We start from the raw sequence: 20,075 nt of genomic DNA, 5'->3' as shown, positions 1-20,075 counted from the left end.
AATGTTGCTTTCTGGCACTGTAAAAAAAACTAAAAATAAAAAAATAAAAAATACAGCGGCTGAAATAAGTATTTAACACGTCACCATTTCCATCCATCCATTTTCTGAGCCGCTTCTCCTCACTAGGTTCGCGGGCGTGCTGGAGCCTATCCCAGCTATCATCGGGCAGGAGGTACACCCTGAACTGGTTGCCAGCCAATCGCAGGGCACATAGAAACAAACAACCATTCGCACTCACATTCACACCTACGGGCAATTTAGAGTCTCCAATTCATGCATGTTTTTGGGATGTGGGAGGAAACCGGAGTGCCCGGAGAAAACCCACACAGGCACGGGGCGAACATACAAACTCCACACAGCGGGGCCGGGATTGAACCTCGGATCTCAGAACTGTGAGGCAGACGCTCTAACCAGTCGTCCACCGAGTCGCTACGTCACCATTTTTCCCACTAAATATATTTCCAAAGGTACTATTGACATGAAAATTTCACCAGACGTTGGAAACAACCCAAGTAATCCATACATACAAAGAAAGTACAACAAATAAGATCAGAAATTAAATTATGTGTAATAATGTGAAATGACACAGGGAAAAAGTATTGAACACACCAACTGGTATTTATTTAATACTTTGTACAAAAGTCTTTGTTTGCAATGTAGGGTTCAAGACTCCTCATGTATGGAGAAACTAGTCGCATTCATTGGTCTGGTGTGATTTTGGCCTATTCCTCCACACAAGCAGTCTTCAAATCTTGAAGGTTCTGTGGGCTTCTTTTATGGACATTAAGTTTCAGTTCTTTCCATAGATTTTCGATTGGATTCAAGTCAGGTGATTGGGTGGGCCGGTCTAGCAGCTTTATTTTTTTTCTTTGAAACAAATTGAGAGTTTCCTTTGCAGTATGTTTTGGATCATTATCCTGCTCAAATGTCCACCCTTGTTTCAGTTTCATCATCCTCATAGGTGGCAGCATATTTTTGTCAAGAATGTCCCGGTACATTTGCCCATTCATCCTTCGTTCAATAATGTGAAGTTTACCAGTACCATTTGCTGAAAGCAGCCCCACACCATCACCACCTCCGAACTTCACTGTTGGTATGGTGTTTTTAGGGTTATGTGCAGTGCCATTTCTCCTCCAAATGTGGTGTGCATTATGGCATCCAAACAGTTCAATTTTGCTCTCATCATACCAGACTATATTCTCCCAGTATTTAATTGGCTTGTCCAAATGTTTAAACGAGCTTTTACGCTTTATTTTTTCTTTTTCCCAGCAATGGGGTCTTGTGTAATGATCATGCATTCAGGCCATGGCGGCGGAGTGCATTACTCACAGTTTTCCTTGTGACAACAGTACCTACTAAATCCAGGTCTTTTTGAAGCTCTCCAAAGGTGGTTCTTGGCTCTTGGACAACTCTTCTGATTAGAGCACCTGATTGATGCAAATTTATGGTGGTATGATTGGCTTTCCATTTATGTATTATGGCCCCAACGGTGTTAACTGGCACATTCAAAAGCCTCGATATGGTCCTGTAACCAATGTCATAGTTATTTTGCGATGGTCTTGAGACAGCTCTTTGCTCTTACCCATCATGAGATGTGTCTTGACTCACACCATGGCAATGAGACCTTTTCGTAGGCCATCAATTAGGACTGAACCAGATGATATTCATTTGCTTTGACAAGGGGCTGGATTGGTGTTTGATTATTGATAGATTGTAAGTGTCTTGGCTTTCCATGCCTTTTTGCACCTCCCATTCTTCATGTGTTCAATAATCTTTCCCCGTGTCATTTCACATTATTACACACAACTGAATTTCTGAGCTTATTTGTTCTACTTTCTTTGTATGTATGGATTACTTGGGTTGTTCCCAACATCTGGTGAAAATTTCATTTCAGTAGCACCTTTGGAAATATATTTAGTGAGAAAAATAGTGAGGGGTTAAATACTTATTTCAGCCGTTGTATATTATTTTTTTCAAAATCAAATTAATTATTTAAATAGACAACAATTAATTTTTTAAGATTTTATCTCCACAAACAATATTGAAAAGAGCCATGGGGGGGTCTCCCATGCTGTGCCATTCAAGCTAGACCCACATGAACTGCTTTATTTTATTTTATTTTTTACATTTATTTATTTATTTATTATATATTTATTTTGGCTGCTTGCTGAGTTCTTTCTTTGAACTTTTAAGTCATGATGACTAGCTTAGTTCAACTGGCGATTGTTGTGTCAGCTTCAGGATATACCTTAGCTGTGTGTCCTCTCGGAAGTTTTTTTTTTTTTTTCACAGTACCAATACAAACCTATAAGTGGACCGCAAGGACCCGAGAAGAAGCATTAATTTGCAGAGTTATGGCCCAAGGAAAGCGCCAAGATGTACCTACCTTTGCCATATTGTCTGCATGTTTACAATCTGCGGCGCACATTTCGCCTCCGGCCTCGGTGTCGACGGCGGATTTGAGATAAGGTACGCAACGTGACGTTGCATTCAATGTTTACAACTCCTGGGGGAACCTTATTTTGCTATTGCTGTGACCACGAAAATAGCTTGACTACTGAAAAGCTATTTGATGTTGAAATAGTGATGCTACGGAGAAATGTGGTTAAACTAGTAGTGTCGCTGGTATCCACCACTGCTGTGTTTGGTTATAAACATAACCTGCAGAGCACAGCGCGAGCCCTCTCGCGCTTGTTATACGAGATTAAAACTATAAAGCCTCAGGCAACCAATTGCTAGCCTCACGGTTTTCGGTCCACAGCCCTACAACCGATGTATCCAAGGATTCCTGGCGGATTTTGTATCGATAGTCTAGTCTGTTACCGATACAGTCGTATCTCTCGCCTTTACGAACGGATATCCGGTCGCAACAGTTTATCATTCCCAACCCTATATAATATCGTCAAAAGATAAAAAAAATTTGGAGAAATCTCTGAACTAATGCGGCCAGGCCGTAAACCAACACTGAATGCCCATGACCTTTAATCTTTCAGGCGGCACTGCATTAAAAATCGGCATCAGTGTGTAAAGGATATTGCCACGTAGGCGCACAAACACTTCGGAAAACCACTGACTGTCAGTTAACACAGTTTGTCGCTACATCTACAAATGAAAGTTAAAACTCTACCATGCAATGCCAAAGCTATATACACTATATTGCCAAAAGTATTTGCACACCTGTCTTGACTCGCATATGAATTTAAGTGACATCCCATTCCTAATTCATAGGGTTCAATATGACGTTGGTCCAACATTTGCAACTATAACAGCTTCAACTCTTCTGGGAAGGCTGTCCACAAGGTTTAGGAGTGTGTTTATTGGAATTTTTGACCATTCTTCTAGAAGCGCATTTGTGAGGTCACACATTGATGTTGGACGAGAAGGCCTGGCTCTCAGTCTCCACTCCAATTCATCCCAAAGGTGTTCTATCGGGATGAGGTCAGAACTCTGTGCAGGCCAGTCAATTACATCCACACCAGACTCTGTCATCCATGTCTTTATGGACCTTGCTTTGTGCACTTGTGCATAGTCATGTTGGAAGAGGAAAGGGGCAGCTCCAAACTTTTCCAACAAAGTTAGGAACATGGAATTGTCCAAGATCTCGTTGTATGCTGAAGCATTCAGAGTTCCTTACACTGGAACAAAGGGGCCATACCACACTCCTGAAAAACAACCCCACACCACAATCCTCCCTCCACCATACTTTACACTTGCCACAATGCAGTCAGACAAGTACCATTCTCCTGGCAACCACCAAATCCAGACTCATCCATCAGATTGCCAGATGGAGAAGCGTGATTCATTACCCCAGAGAACGCTTCTCCACTGCTCTATAGTCCGATGACGGCCTGTTTTACACCATTGCATCCGACGCGTTGCATTGCACTTGGTGATGTATAGCTTGAATGCAGCTGCTCGGTCATGGAAACCCCATGGAAGCTCCCTGCGCATTGTTCTTGAGCTAATCTGAAGGCCACATGAAGTTTGGAGGGCTGTAGCGATTGACTCGTTAGAAAGTTGGCAACCTCTTCCCGCTATGCACCGTTTCAAGGAAATTTCACGACTGGACTTGTTGCACAGGTGACATCCTATCACAGTACCATGTCGGCTTCTGACAACGACCCATTCTTTTACAAATGTTTGTAAAAACTGTCTGCATGCCTAGGTGCTTGATTTAATACACCTGTGGCCATGGAAATGATTGGAACACCTGATTCCCATTATTTGGATAGATGAGCAAATACTTTGGCAATATAGTGTCGGTTCAGAGGGATTTGCAAATCATTTTATTCTTTTTTTATTCACACAATGTCCCAACTTCATTTTGGTTTGTATTTATCCTCTGCAAAGAACAAATAATATTACTGCAGCTCACTGAGCAGTTGTGATCATCTCCTTCATATACATCCGTAGGACCATTATAGTGCCCCCAGGTGGCCAGCGTGTGCACACCAGAAGAACAGCACAATGTCCAGTTCAATTGAAGCAAAAAGTGCTGTTTAATTTTTTACATTTTAATTAATGATGTCATTACTGCATATTTGTATAAAGTACAATATCACAGAGTCCTATTTTTATCATTAAAAACCACAATACAGACATTGTTGCTGTTTTTTGGGGAGGGCTTGGATGGATTAACGGCATTTCCTTCATTTTAACAGACAAGGATGATTTGAGATGTGTTTTGAGTGAGGAAAAAAAGTCACTGAACAAATTCAACTTGTATCTCAAGGTACCACTGTATTTGTAATTAGAATTTGGGAGCTACAGTATGATGTCAGTAGTTTATAGACTAATACAATAATGTACTCAAACTTGTACCTATAAAAAATTAAATAAATTTCAAAAAAGCAAAATCTGAGAAACTGAAAATTTTGCAGCGGTCCCATTTTTACCTGAGTTGTATAAACACTACCATTGAAAAGTTTGGGGTCACTTGAAAATTTCCTTATTTTGTCAAGATAATCACATTTTTCTGGGGGGGGGGGGGGGAATAATACTAGAAATCATGAAATTGTCCAACCTTTGAACCACAGTGTAGTGTCCATGTATTTAAAAAAGATATCACTGAGACAAAAAAGTCAATAGGAAAGGAAAGGCTAAAAGGAAAATAGTAACTTGCATTTTTACAAACTATTAATATAGGCAATATAGACTATTATACTACTACTACACAGAAAGTTTGCTTTCAACACTGTCCAAATTTCTCCATAGAAACATTACGTGTCTTTAAAGGCGACAAAGTGAAAGCAAAAACACCTTCACGAAGTGTCTCGTCACAGGCTCAAACTCCACCTTTTTGCTTTTACAGCTGAAGCTTTATCTGTGCTGTGTGTGTGCATGTGTGTGAAAATTAGCATATAGTCGCAGCTGCAGAACAACAGGAACACATTAAGTCAAATATCTGCTCTGAAGGGGTAGCGTGCAGCCACGTTTTGCCTTGTATTAGACCTAAAAACACACCCTTTCATACAAACAAACAAACAACAGCAGGCATTATTATTTGTTGGGCTGCTGAGAACTGATGACTGTGCACTCTTAAACTACACCCCCCCCCCCCCCCCCCGCCCCCCCCCCCCCCCACACACACAAACACGCAAGTCAATGCATATACAGGGTGTCCACAAAGAATCGAATAAACAATTGGCTCTCCTCTTTACAGGCTGGGAACTAATAGTGCCCCTTAACAGTAAAAGTGTACTGAATGAGAAAAAAACACTTTCATTTGTCTACTCATTAACTTTTGTAATAAATGTGTTAAATTGTCAAGCGACTTTGTGGACACCAAGGAAGACGCACACAGAACCACACACACAGTGTCAATTGAATGCAAGTGTGGAATAACTGTTATTACACTGTAATTAGTGTGTTATTTCAAGGTGTATTACTGTTACACAACATGTATGTTTTTCCAGTGGTAGCTCTGTAGACTCAGTTCACATAAACCCACACACACGGTCATTTCAAGTCAAGTAAGTTATAGTATAACTTATTTCACTGTAATAACCGTGATATTACAAAGTGTATTACTATTACACTGTGTTATTCCAGTGGTTGCTCACTGGGTTCACTTCTCTCTCTCTCTCTCTCTCTCTCTCTCACTCACACACAGCACATGGACGCTCAAAGTCCGGTTGAAACCATGCACAAACTAGCAGCATACGACATTATTAATTTCCCTTTAAAAAAAAGGTTCATGTTCATTAAAAGACACAATAAACAATCAGACAATAGACAATCAGCAGCATACCCATGCATTGGCAGTTAATAATGCAGAGAAATGCTAAGTTTTGACATTTGTGCACCGTATTTTGGTTCAAAATGGTCACAAGCATAAAATAGAATGGAGTTGAATAGAGTAGAATCTCACCTGCGCTTGGGTTAAACCAGTCCATGACCATCCCAAATGAGGCGACCATTCCATTACCAGTCAGTGGCTAACGCAACAACAACACGCGCACATGCTCGACTGTGTGTCCACTGCTTTCCAAGTGCGAGATTACCACTTTGTGTGTGTGAGATCCCTGCTAATCACAGCTGACAAACTACATGCCACAAATCCTCTCTCTCTCTCTCTCTCCTTCCCTCTCTCTCTTCCCCCATCACGCTCCATCACATGCTCCTCCCATCGCTCACGCACACACACACACACACACACACACACACACACACACACGCAGACTCCCCGCCCACCTATTAGACACACATACTTCATCTCAGCCAGTGTGAGCTCTTCTCTCATTCACTTTCCTTACATTTTATGTTGGAAAAAAAACATAAATCAGGTCAAGTTCACCTTCACGCGGCCGCCGCAGCTTTTCATATAATTGGCTTTATCAGCATGTTATTTCAATCACGCATGGCGTAAATGTTATTACACTGTAGTTAGTGTGTCATTACAATGTGTGTTACACTATTACACTACATATGCATATAACTGGTGCACATGCGCACTGAAAATATTAAAAGCACACCCAAATTGATTGTATCGGTGCGTTTTTTGCGCTCAAGTCCTGTTATCGTTCATGAATAAATCTTTTGAGTGAACGTACTGAATAAAATTACTTCATGAACTGATTCGTTCCTTTCTTAGTTGAGTTGAGATCAGATGCAAGCCTCTGGCACACAAGCAAACGGTGACACTCTTGGGCAATGACGGTGGCTGAGCGCGGACACGGGCTGCCGGCGATCGGCAGCGGGTTCTGTGGGGCGTGGGCTACGACGATCCATTATAAAGTCTTTACGTGAAACCTGACTGTGGTGCAAAAAAGATTGGGGACTGCTGCCCAATAGAAGTGCGCCAAATCAGCTGATCGTGTGGTCCCGTGCTGTACGCAGTGGCAGGGCTAGCTTGAATGGCGCCCTGTGCGAGACCCTCAATGCCCCCCTACGACCACCACCACCCTATAATTTTGCTTCTCATCATCATTGCTAATGACAGCGTGGGCTGAGACAACCACGGTCCTCCCTTTTCGCCATACATTACAAATAACAAACATTTCCTAATGTTTGGTATGATACTAGTAATATATTACTAATATTTTAGTAATATACAATGTGTCATCTAATGCTTCAGGTAGGTATGTACAGCTGTGAACTAGCTCAGATAAGACTAATAAAATGTAAAGAACATGGAAAAACACCTAAAAGCAAAAAAACCAGTTATACGGTCATTTAAAAAAAAACAAAAAATGTTTCTTTATAGAAAATAAGTAACTAATAGGAGGTGTCTAAAAATTGATAAGTTCATCCAGTTAGGTCGGTGGGTCATGAAAAAAAATAGCACCAAGCAACAATTTCTGGTTATTCCAGGTGTGGTAATCCCTACATATTATTACACAGTAATAATTATGTTACTACAGTGCGTCTTACTATTGGTGGGCCATTTCTGTGTATGTAGGTACAGTCATAAAGCAACTTATCCTGCAAACCGGGGAAAAGATTTTGACCCCCTCCCCATTTAGGGACAGTACCTTTCACACAGAACCTCAAACAGCTTTTACCAGTGTGAGTGCTAATCACACCATTTAAAAGGTTGAACAGTGAGACTCAAACTGTCACCAGATATGATGAGACGCAATAACAAAAAGAGAACCTGCGGCGTTTCCCATACTTGGCAGGATGTGGGCTGGTGTGGTGCCGGTCCAGGGTTCAGGCTGTTCCCACTGTCTTTGTTTCACACGCTTACAAACCGACAGGTTTTCTCCCCAAAACTTGTGTGTGTGTGTGTTTTAATTATTTGAACAGCTGAAGCGATGTCGAAACTCGAACGCGGGGCTAGCGTCCACCTGCTGGATGAGCAGGCCGGAAGTCACATGACGTCCATGTGAGTCACATCCTGCCTCCCGCAACCTCTCCCTCCTTCAACCTGAAGGAAGGAAGGGTATTTCATGTTTGGGTTTTGTTTTGTTTGTTATATTTTATGTTCTGGACTACAGATGGAAATTAGCTTTCTGTTAATTCTGGTGCAAACATCTTTTCATGTCTGTTGGTATTGATTAATGTATGTGCACATTGTCCATAAACTAACTAAATGAATACAATAAATAAACAAACCCAAAGCACCACACCGATTTATTTTTGATTTCGTTAAAATTCGATGGGATTTTAGCCCCTTTCACAGTCATCTTGTACGGCGTTGCTGTTCCGCATGAAAGGTTCTGGCACCAAAGGGTGGGGGACGAAGGGAAGAGGACAAACATTTTCGACCATGAAAAAGAAGAAGTGGGCTTTTTTTTTTTTTTGGTGAGCGGCCGTATCCCAAACACCTGCTCGTCCCACACCCAAAATGAACGTTTTTACTGACTGCAGGTGTGTGTGTGTGTAATCGTCTGCGTGTGTCGAGCTCAGCAGGTTGAAACCACTTTAAGAGGCACCTGCCACCACCAGTGCACATTGTTGTTACATTTGTGTACGTGTGTGTTTGTGTGCGCGTTTGAGTGACAGCTGATTTTTAGCCCCGCAAGCACACACACGCACACTCAGCAGAGTGACTCAACAGGCTTTGTGGGTTTGCAAAGTTAAAGTAGTTAAATTCAAACCAATAAACATATTAGTCATATTTTTGTGTGGCGACAGGTGACACCAACAAACCACATGTATGCATTTATGTTTTAGTGGTGTTATCTTGCTCACAAAAATTCAATGACATGTAACATTGGAGTTTTTCCAGTATTAGCATGTTGTCATTATTATTGTTATGATTACACCCACGTGACGTGTCCCTTAAAAGTCTCAATTAAATTTAACCTTGTGTAGTAGCACTTGGGGCCATTTTTGATTAAACAATTTAATATCAATACCAACCTTGGTATCAATCAATACCACTGTAATAGAGCAATACAGTTGTGCCTTGAGATAGGAGTAACCCGAAGTACAAGTTTTTCAAGCTATGAACCAGCATTGGGCAGATTTTTCACTTTGACTTTGACTTTCGTTTTGACTCACTTCACAACAAGCAGAGTTTGACAGCTCGAATTAGTGAATTGTGCAAAATAGAGGCTTCAAGCTGTTTATTGCCACTCACAGTTGAGGTTTACTGTCAAACTAAACCTATAACAAAGAAAATTAAACATTCTCAGTTTAAAACAACCGCATATTTTTCCTTTCGATTTTTTCTCCACACATGCCACTTAGAATTAAGGCCAACCATTTCTATCTTGGTCTCATCAGACCAGAGAATCTTATTTCTCACCATCTTGGAGTCCTTTAGGTGTTTTTTTTTAAGCACTCTTGTTTTTTTTTAAGCACTCTTGCACTGAGGAGAGGCTTCAGTTGGGCCACTCTGCCATAAAGCCCCGACTGGTGGAGGGCTGCAGTGATGGTTGACTGTCGAAAACTTTCTCCCATCTCCCGACTGCATCGCTGGAGCTCAAGCACAGTGATCTTTGGGTTCTTCTTTACCTCTCTGACCAAGGCTCTTCTCACCCAGTTGCTCAGTTTGACCGGACGGCCAGCTCTAGGAAAGGTTCTGATCATCCCAAACGTCTTCCATTTAAGGATTATGGAAGCTACTGTGCTCTTAGGAAACCTTAAGTGCAGCAGCAATATTTTTGTAACCTTGGCCAGATCTGCAACTTGCTACAATTCTGTCTTTGAGCACTTCAGGCAGTTCCTTTGACCTCATGATTCTCATTTGCTCTGACATGCACTGTGAGCCTTAAGGTCTTATATAGACAGGGGAGTGGCTTTCCTAATCAAGTCCAATCAGCATAATCAAACACAGCTGCACTCCAGTGAAGGTGTAGAACCATCTCAAGGATGATCAGAAGAAATGGACAGCACCAGAGTTAAATGTAAATGAGTGTCACAGCAAAGGGTCTGAATACTTATGGCTGTGTGATATTTCAGTTTTTCTTTTTTAATAAATCAGCAAAAATTTAAACAATTCTGTTTTTTTTTCTTTCAATATGGGGTCCTGTGTGTAAATTAATGAGGGAAAAAATGAACTTAAATAATTTTAGCAAAAAGAGTGAAACATTTAAGGGGCTCTGAATACTTTCCCTACCCACTGTATGCGTTTAGGCCTGCCACGATAGCAAAGTTTTAGAACAATATATTTTCCCGAAGACTTTCAAGATAAATGATAGCATTGTTGATGGGTTAGTGGGTATTGCCCTGATAAAAATGGTATGAGAGCATTATAAAGAATTGTACACATCTTACAAATTCTGCCCTGGTAATCAAACATATGTGCACAACTGTGTAATGTTCTCTCATTTACGAAATAAAAGTAGGGCTGCATTTCACAATAAGAGCAAGTAGATATAAAGAGTTATACGGGTATGTGTTCAAATAAAGTGCTTAACTTTTCTGTTAGGCATCTTGACACAACAGTGAAGTCTCAAAAAAAAAAAAGTAATGTAACAAATCTTATCAACTGAAGCGTGTTAGAGGTTATGTTTGTTCAAAACCTTTGTTTTGGTTCATAATGGCGTTTCCCATATTGTACATGCACTTTTAATAAGTGCTCCTAGCGGGAACTTCTCCACTGAGAAATATAAACAAAAATGACTGGCTGTTCCATTTTAAGCGCCGTTTGGCGCAATATAACAAAGAGTGAAAACTGACAACTTTCCGTACCCACTGTATATCGGTATGCCTGTATTATACTGCCCCCAGGTGGCCAAGGTGCACACACCAGAAGGAACAGCACAATGTCCAATGAATTCAAGCAAGAAATGTGGCTAAAAAATTTTTTTTTTTACATGTATTCATATCCATGAGTACAGTATGATTTTATAAAAGGTACAATATTACAAAGTGCTATTTTTCTTATTAAAAACGTATTTTGTTTTCCACATTTCCTCAAAAATAAATAAATGTTTAACACATTTTAATCATGTACTTCAGCTGCACAAGATTAAAATATCAACTTTAATCATGTGCCACTGATGTATAATTTATTTGCCAGTGTATCGCATATTTCGTTTTTAGCCTCTCCTTAGCTGCTGCCCACAGCATGCATCTTGTGCAACTTGCCGACTCAGCCGAAATGACACTTGCACATCAGGAAGGCAAAAGTTCCCACAAACGATATGGCAGCTGATGAAAAAAAAAGTCATATTCCATAAGTGTGGGTGAAATGACAATCATTCTCGGTGCTTTGTGTTGTCTCATAAAATGTGTGCTTCCTGCTGGCTAAAGAAACAGAAATGTTGACACTTGCGGTTCTTTGTAAGTGGACAACTCAGAAGCTAAAACAAAGTCTTTGAAGAGTAGAGAAGAATTAATAGAATATATCTATTTCTAAATATTGAATGTGAGTGCGAAACATTTATATGTGCCCTGCAACTGGCTCGTGATCAATCTCAAGCTCGTGTACTCCACCTCTCGCCCAGCGTTAGTTGGGATAGGCTCCAGCATGTGCGCAACCAAAGTGAGGGTAAGCGGTACGGAAAACGGATGGATGTGTGGGTATTCTAAATATTGAATCACAATATTTGTCTTTTTTTTTTTTTTTTGAAACTCCGCTATGGTATTTAGGCTAAATCAAAACTTTTAAAAAGGCCTTTTTAAATTTAAAAACCTCAGACTCATTAAATATGACCACAAGGAGTGGAAAGTATGGGCTCAATATTGAATCAAAATATTTGTCCTTTTTGAGAAATGTTGCTAGGCTATTTAAGCCAAAATAACGACATTTTAAACACATTTAAAGGCCAATTCGATCAAATTCAAAAACTTCAGATTTACTAAATATGACCATCAGGAATTGGGAACACGGTATAGGTTCAATTTTGAATCACAATATCTGTCATTTTAAAGAACTTTTGCTCAGCTATTTTAGTCAAACATAAGACTTTATAAGGCCTTTAAAGACATTTTCAAGGGAAATTTGATAAAAAATTTAATTTCTCCAATATATTAAATATGTTCAATAGCAATGGGCAATATAGGCTAAATATTGAATCATGATATACGTAAATTTTAAGAAATTTTGCTACGTTCCATGCATCCATCCATTTTATTCCACTTATCAGAGTTCGGGTCAGGGGGGCAGTAGCTTTAACAGGGAAGCCCAGACTTCAGAAGATCACGGCTTGAAGAAGCCAACTGAACCATATCATCTGCAAAAAGCAGAGATGCAATACTGAGGCCACGAAACCGGACCCGCTCTAACTCTTGGGTGCACCTAGAAATTCGGTCCACAAAAGTTAGGGACAGAATCGGTTACAAAGGGCAGCCTTGGCGACGTCCATCCCTTACCGGAAACGAATCAGACTTCCTGCCGGCAACGCGGACCAAACTCTGACACTGGTTGTACAGGGTTTGGTACCTCATACTCCCGAAGTACCCCTCACAGGACTCCCCGAGGGACAAGGACCAAGGCCTTCTCCAAGTCCACAATACACATGTAGACCGGTTGGGCAAACTTTCATGCACCACTGAGTAACCTGGCGAGGGTGTACCGCTGGTCCACTGTTCCAAGGTCAAGACGAAAACCACACTGCTCCTCCTGAATTTGAGATTCGACTTCACGACGGACCCTCCTCTCCTCTGGAAAGACATTACCAGGGAGGCTGAGGAGTGTGATCCCCCTGTAGTTTGAACATACCCTCCAGTCCCCTTTCTTAAAAAAGGGGACCACCACCCCAGTCTGCCAATCCAGAGATACTGCCCCCGTGGTCCACGCGATGTTGCAGAGGCACGTCAAGCAGGAAGGCCCCACAACATCCGGCTTTTTAACCACCTCGGTGACCTCAACCTCAGAGATAGGAGAGCCCACCTCAGACACCGCAGACTCTGCTTCCTCATGGGAAGGCGCATCGTTAGAATTGAGGAGGTCTTCGAAGTATTCTCCACAACGACTCATAACGTCCTGAGTCGAGGTCAGCAGTGCCCCATCCCCACTATACACTGTGTTGTGGTGCACTGCTTCCCCCTCCTGAGACGCCGGATGGTGGACCAGAATGTCCTTGAAGCCGTCCAGAAGTCGTTCTCCATGGCCTCAACGAACTCCTCCCATGCACGAGTTTTTGCCTCAGCGACCACCAAAGGTGTATTCCGCGTGGCCAGCCGGGACCCATCAGCTGCCTCAGGAGTCCCACAGGAAAAAAATGCCCGATAGGACTCCTTCTTCAGCTTGACGGCATCCCTCACTGCTGATGTCCACCAATGGGTTCGGGGGTTGCCGCCTTGACAGGCACCGACCACCTTACGGCCACAGCTCCCGGTGGCCGCATAAGCAATGGAGGTGCGGAACATGGTCCTTTCGGATTCAACGTCCCCCGCCTCTACCGAAATGTAGGAAACGTTCTGTCAGAGGTAGGAGTTGAAGCTCCTTCTGACAGGGGATTCTGCCAGACTTTCCCAGCAGACCCTCACAATACGTTTGGGCCTGCCACGTTGGACCGGCATCTTCCCCCACCATTGGAGCCAACACACCACCAGGTGGTGATCAATTGACAGCTCCGCCCCTCTCTTCACCCGAGTGTCCAAGACATGTGGCCGCAAGTCCGATGACACGACAACAAAGTCAATCATTGAACTGCGACCAAGGGTGTCCTGGTGCCAGGTGCACGTGTGGACACCCTTATGCTTGAAGATGGTGATCGTTATGGACAATCCGTAATGAGTACAGAAGTCCAATAACAGGGTTCCGATTGGGGGAGGGGGGTCGGGCATTCCTCACAATCACACCCTTCCAGGTCTCCCTGTCATTGCTCACGTGAGCATTGAAGTCCTCCAGCAGAATGATGGAGTCCCCAGCGGGAGCGCTCTCCAAGGACTCAAAAAAAGATGGGTACTCTGAACGGCTGCTTGGTGCATAGGCACAAACAACAGTCAAGACCCGTCCCCTTCCCCCCCCCAAAGGCGGAGGGAGTCTAACCTCTCATCCACCGGGGTGAACCCTAATGTTCAGCCGCCGATCCGGGAGGGCAATAAATACATCCACACCTGCTCGGCGCCTCTCATCGTGGGCAACTCCAGAGTGGAAGAGAGTCCACCCCCCCTCGAGAGGACTAGTACCAGAGTCCAAGCTGTGTGTGGAGGCGAGCCTGACTATGTCTAGTTGGAACTTCTCGACCTCACACACCACGTGGGGGTCCTTCTCTGCACACCCCTATAGCCAGCTTCTGTCACCGGGGATCAAGATGCCAAAGTCCCTGATTTTAGGATTGTTGTGCAATTTTTAGGGACAATTTTCCTTGCAGAATATCACAGTGGACGACTGGTTAGCACATCCGCCTTACAGTTCTGAGGAGCCGGGTTCAAATCCAGCCTCGCCTGTGTGGAGTTTACATGTTCTACCCATGCCTGCGTGGGTTTTTTCCAGGTACTCCGGTTTCCTCCCACATTCCAAAAACATGCATGGTAAGTTGACTCTAAATTATCCGCAGGTATGAATGTGAGTGCGAATGGTTGTTTGTTTATATGTGCCCCGCAATTGGCTGGGGACCGGTTCAGGGTGTACCCCGCCTCATGCCCGCAGTTAGCCCCTGGGATAGGCTCCAGCATACTTGCAACCCTAGTGAGGATAAGCGGTGTAGACAAAAATGTAATATGCCATTTAAAGACTTTGAAAGAATCCACAAAACTCTTTTGAAATTCAAAAGCGTATGACAAATTTGTCCATAATTTGATAATTGATTGCTACTTTATTCCAACTCATCCATCAAGTACTTTTCTGTCCAGATGTCGGTCGCGAATTATGATGTTGATGTTTAAAAACCAGTCCGTCAGCAGAAAACACGGGTCAGCAGGCGCACACGTTGCCATGGCGGTTAATACCACGACCGCAACAATTGCATCCCGGCCGGCAACATCCACAGCAGGAAGAGACGCCACAATTAGCTCGGGCCCAAAGCCTGTTACGCTATTAGCTTGTATTAGCGCGCCAGCAGCCTGGAGCTCAGCTCTGCCGTCACGGCTTCTTCAGCTAACCAAATTAGACTTCGTTATGCAAGATCCAAGACTTTGACTTCGCTTTGCAGATTGGCGACTCAGATGCGCCTACTGCCTCCGGGCAATGAAATTAAAAAAGGAAAAGGAGCAAAAGGATCCGTTCAGACTTCAGAAAACATTTTGTACAACACTGGCATGCTACAGCCATAATAATCTGAATAAGCTTTATTGGCCAAATATATTACAAGACACAAGGAAATGTAAAGTGTTAATATTATGAGGGGGAAAAAAAAGTATTTTTTTCAAGGAAATATTTTATAAAATTATATTATTTCAAGGAAAAATGTCACAAGCTTAAGATAAGTCTTGCAAGAATTGTTTTCATTTTTGTACTTTTGTCTGAGACGCCAAATATGGTATGACGTTCTTCCATGAAAAAAAACATTTTTTAAATGTATAATCTTACAAGAATAATGTCCTATTTTTACAAGTAGACTGTTGGAATATTACATGACATTTTTTCCCTCCAATTTTTTAAACTGTATCTTATGAGAATAATGCCCTCATTTTACCAGAAAGTTTTGGGATATAATGAGAATTATTAGATTTGTACTCTTACAAGAATGATGTCCTAATAGTACTAGAAAAATATCAGAATATTACTATATATTACTTACAAAATAATATTGTACTTTTATGATAAAGATGTCATAACATTATGATAATTTTTTTTTAAACGTAACACAAGTTGTAGTCTTATTAAAATAAAGTCATGATGTGAGAAAAATTCCGAATCGTACAAGAATAATGTTGTACATTTATGAGAAAAACGTTACAATTACGAGGAAGAAAGTAAACATTTTTGAGAAAAAAAATTGGAAATTAGATTTTCATAGTATTTTTGAGAGGAAAAAAATATATATAATTGTAATTTTCCAAGAACAAACTCATAATACTGAGGTAATATAATAGGTCAGTAGGAAAAATGTATGACGATTTGATTTGATTTATCTGGTGATAGCCCAGAAAAGAGCACAATAGCACTTCCCAACTCAACATACAGTCAAGTATCATCACAGAGGATAAAAACACAATAAAACCGGAGGGCTTATTTCCACTGCGGTCCTCGGCAGATAAAAACACAGTACAACATAAAACAAAGACACAAAAGTGCATCATCAAATCATATTAGGAGAATTTTTAAAAACATAAATATATAAAGAATCGTCTAGCAAGGAAAAAGTCTTACTTTTCTCTGTTTGCGATACCAAATACTGTTGGTAAAAAGTCAGAATCTTATGAGAAAAATGTTGAATCTTTACAGAATAATCCTAATTTTACTAGACAGATATCGTTGTCCTGCAAAAATATAAAAAATAAAAAGTAGTAATCTTACCAGAATGATGTCATCATTTTATGAGAAATGGTAGAATCTTACGTGATAATATTTTCTAGATTAAATTTAAAAGTCGTAAGAACAATGTACATTTATGAGGAAAAAATACAAAATTGTATTTGTCTAGAAATGAAGACAATCTTTTGGATTCCATGTTTTTTTTTTTTAAATAAAACGTTTTTTTTAAACCTAAATATTACGGTTTTAAAAAAAAGTTGGATTCTTACAAGAATGAGGTCAGAATTTTCTGAACTCTGAAACACTAAATACGGTAGTAATGATAAAAAAAAATTTAAACAGCAATAATGACGACCGCTTGAAATCCCCGGTTCATCCGTAAACCGTACCTGAAATATTAAAAAAAAAAGAAGTAAAGAAGAAAAAAAATCAAATGCTCAAACCAACCGGATCAACAGAGCTATTTCCAAAAAAGAAACCCAAATCTGAAAGACCGGTGTAGAAACTGGAAGGGCTGCAGTGTTGCAATCCTTCTCAAAGTTCACGTTTGGGCTGCTGAGAAAAGCAAATAATGCCAAAACAGTCGAAAAACTCACACAGGTCCAACCCTGAAAGATAACATGTCCACGTAGGCAAAGTGTCACGTTCTCCGCAAAGTAACACAACAGCAGACACGGCAAAGAACAATAGCACAACCCCGGTAGCAGGGGTGTGCACAGATAGACCCAGAGTGGTGCTCAAGCACCAGCCCTTTGGTGAAAAACGTGCCATTTTTGGTCCAGCACCAAGTATTTTCAGCCGGCGGGAAACACTGCCCATCATCCCCCAGTAGACAAATACTATTACCATGAGCCTTTGAAAAACCTTGGCCAGATTCTTTTTTTTAGTTTATTTATTTATGCTAACTGAATGTTAGCACTAAAACGTCACTTTCGCACAACTCTACATTTTTATGCATCTGTAAGAACATTTTTAAAGTACAACAGATTGTGCAGCCGGCCCTAAAAAGCTAACTTGCGCTGCATGTGCAATTTACACACAATTTGACATTTTTCTCCACCTCCAAGTAAAGATGAAAGCAAAGATAGTGCAGCCGGAAAGGAGCCTAAACAAATTTCTTGCAGCTGCCAACCTAAATGTTGGCACGATATATTTTGCACCACCTTCTGCAGTAAAGAACAAAATAAAGGCATTTAGCTACCTCTTTTGCTAATGTTTGTCGGTGTACTCCACCTACCCAGCTTGTATTTGCACTCAATATGCATATTAATTTATTGGAACAAATGCACATGCTGTATTTTTGGGAGGAAAAAAAAAATAAAAGCGATAAGTAAAATTTGTATATTTGTTTCGAGTTAACTAATAAAGTTATTTATTATAGTCTATTGGACAGGTGTTTCAGGGTTGTTGTTGTTTTCCCTAAAGAACTGGATCATCTTCGCAAACTATGAATTTCATTTTCAAATCGCTTTATTTTGAAACGACCCCACTGGAAATGTGGACAGGGGCGGATTTTAATCTCACCCGTTAGTCCGCACGCGTCGCTTGAAACGACCAACATGAGACGTAAAAAAATGTATTAAAATAAAATAAAATACAAAACGTTTAATATTCACAAACACAATGAAGGTTCCATCTGGTTTACGAGTTGTTATTTTACTTTTGAGCCGGAGAAATGAAAGCAGATGAGCGCGTAAACTGGGGGGAGTTGCTGTCACTTCGACCTCGGTGTCGCTCAGGAAGCCGATTAAAGTTCAACATTTGGGGGATGTTTGGCCGATTAAATTGGTCACTTGTCACGCGTTCGACAAGGACAATAAAGTCGCCCCCCCCCCCCATCCATCATCCTCCTACACCGGCCTGTTGACGAACATGTCTCCCCGCAGCAAGCGCCTCTTTGCCGCTAACACACACAGGACACCCTCGGTCCTCGCTCGGAGCCTTTTTGCTCCAATTTACCAAACCAAACTACACCGTGACGAGTTCTAGAAACAATTGAGAACACGACTCGGTTCTTGTTGGACATGTTCCGATGGGAGGACGTAACGGCGATTGTAAAGTGGAAATCGAATGCACCTCTCAAAGTGGGACAACCTCGGTGAGCAGGACGTTCTAAGAGCACAAATCCGGTCGCGCGTCGGATAAAAGCACGAGAAATTGTGTCGGCGAGGGAGTTAAAGCCCGTGGAGGTCGAGCGGAAACTTACCTGCCGGTTGAGCGGCTGAGTGGGTTCGAGGTGAGCGGAATGACGGAGCCGCTGCCGCCTGGTACGTGTACGGCGCCGCCATGTTGGGAAGGTACAGACTGCACGCTACATTACAGTACAGTGCACGGTACACAGGCAAACTGCCCTGTTTATCTCCCCGGCTGCCGATTAACACCACCCCCTCCTCAACCTCCTCCTGCAGCACCTCCACCGGTCACTTTCTTAGGTACACCGTCCAATCACAGCCAATGCGAAAATCATGAATGTACATACATTGGTCGCATGCATGACCACAATGTATCCTAATGAGCAGCTACCAGTTGTTTATGATATTCTTGAACCATCCATCCATCTGCATTTAGCACACGGCTCGTCCTCATGTTGGATCGGTCGCCACTCAACGTCAGTGCACAATATCTAGACAAACAAATATTCAACCCCACATTCAAACCCATCCATCCATCCATCCACTTCCCTCTCCCCAGCCACTTCATCCAGCTCGTCTGGGGAGGAGGGGGGGGGGGCGAGCCAGGAGACACAGTCTCTCCAACGTGTCCTGGGTCGTCCCCGGGGTCTCCTCCCGGTGGGATGTGCCCGGAACACCTCACCGGGGAGGCATCCGAATCAGATGCCACCTCATCTGGCTCCTCTCAATGCGGAGGAGCAGCGGCTCTACTCTGCGTCCCTCGCGGATGACCGAGCTTTTCACCCTAACACTCGAACCCATTACCAATTTAGTCTTCAATGGAGTTAACATACTGTACATGGTTTGGGGAGAAAATACTTAACGAGAGAAAGGGGGACACCGGTCGCCGGTCAATGTCAGGGCACCTTTAGACAAACAAGCCTTCACACTCACAGCAATTTAGACTCTTCAATAAAGCTAACAGAAAAAAAGACTTGGCGAGAGAAGTGGGGTACACCCCGGACTAGTCGGCAGTCAATGTCAGGGCACATTTAGACAAATGAGCATTTACATTCACACCTATGGACAATTTAGAATCTTTGGTGGCGCATGTTTTGGGAAATATACAATACTTTTGGCAAGCGAAGTGGGGTACAGCCTGGATTGGTCGCCGGTCAACATGACATGTGAGCAGATAAATGACTTCCAAAGTTTCGGTAGTAACCGGCGAAGGATTATTTTCACTGAATCCAGCGCAGCAT

General features: G+C 42.1%; 1 protein-coding gene across 4 annotated transcripts in view; it reads right to left on the bottom strand.

Moving 5' to 3' along the window:
• Positions 1–19,062, bottom strand: part of LOC133488989 (nuclear receptor coactivator 2-like) — a 68,210-nt gene extending 49,148 nt beyond the window's left edge. For 3 of the 4 annotated variants that reach the window (XM_061797581.1, XM_061797582.1, XM_061797579.1), the window contains exon 1: positions 6,371–6,575. The gene's annotated coding sequence lies outside the window, so the exon portion shown is untranslated. Of the gene's footprint in view, positions 1–6,370; positions 6,576–18,908 lie in introns of those variants that run through there. The other variant, XM_061797580.1, reaches the window with a different exon arrangement.
• Positions 19,063–20,075: the final 1,013 nt, after the last annotated feature.

This window comes from Phyllopteryx taeniolatus, chromosome 14 (genome assembly GCF_024500385.1).
Source record: "Phyllopteryx taeniolatus isolate TA_2022b chromosome 14, UOR_Ptae_1.2, whole genome shotgun sequence".
NCBI lineage: Eukaryota > Metazoa > Chordata > Actinopteri > Syngnathiformes > Syngnathidae > Phyllopteryx > Phyllopteryx taeniolatus.
The sequence above is the reverse complement of the archived record's forward strand: the minus strand, read 5'-3'. Positions and strand labels throughout refer to the sequence as shown.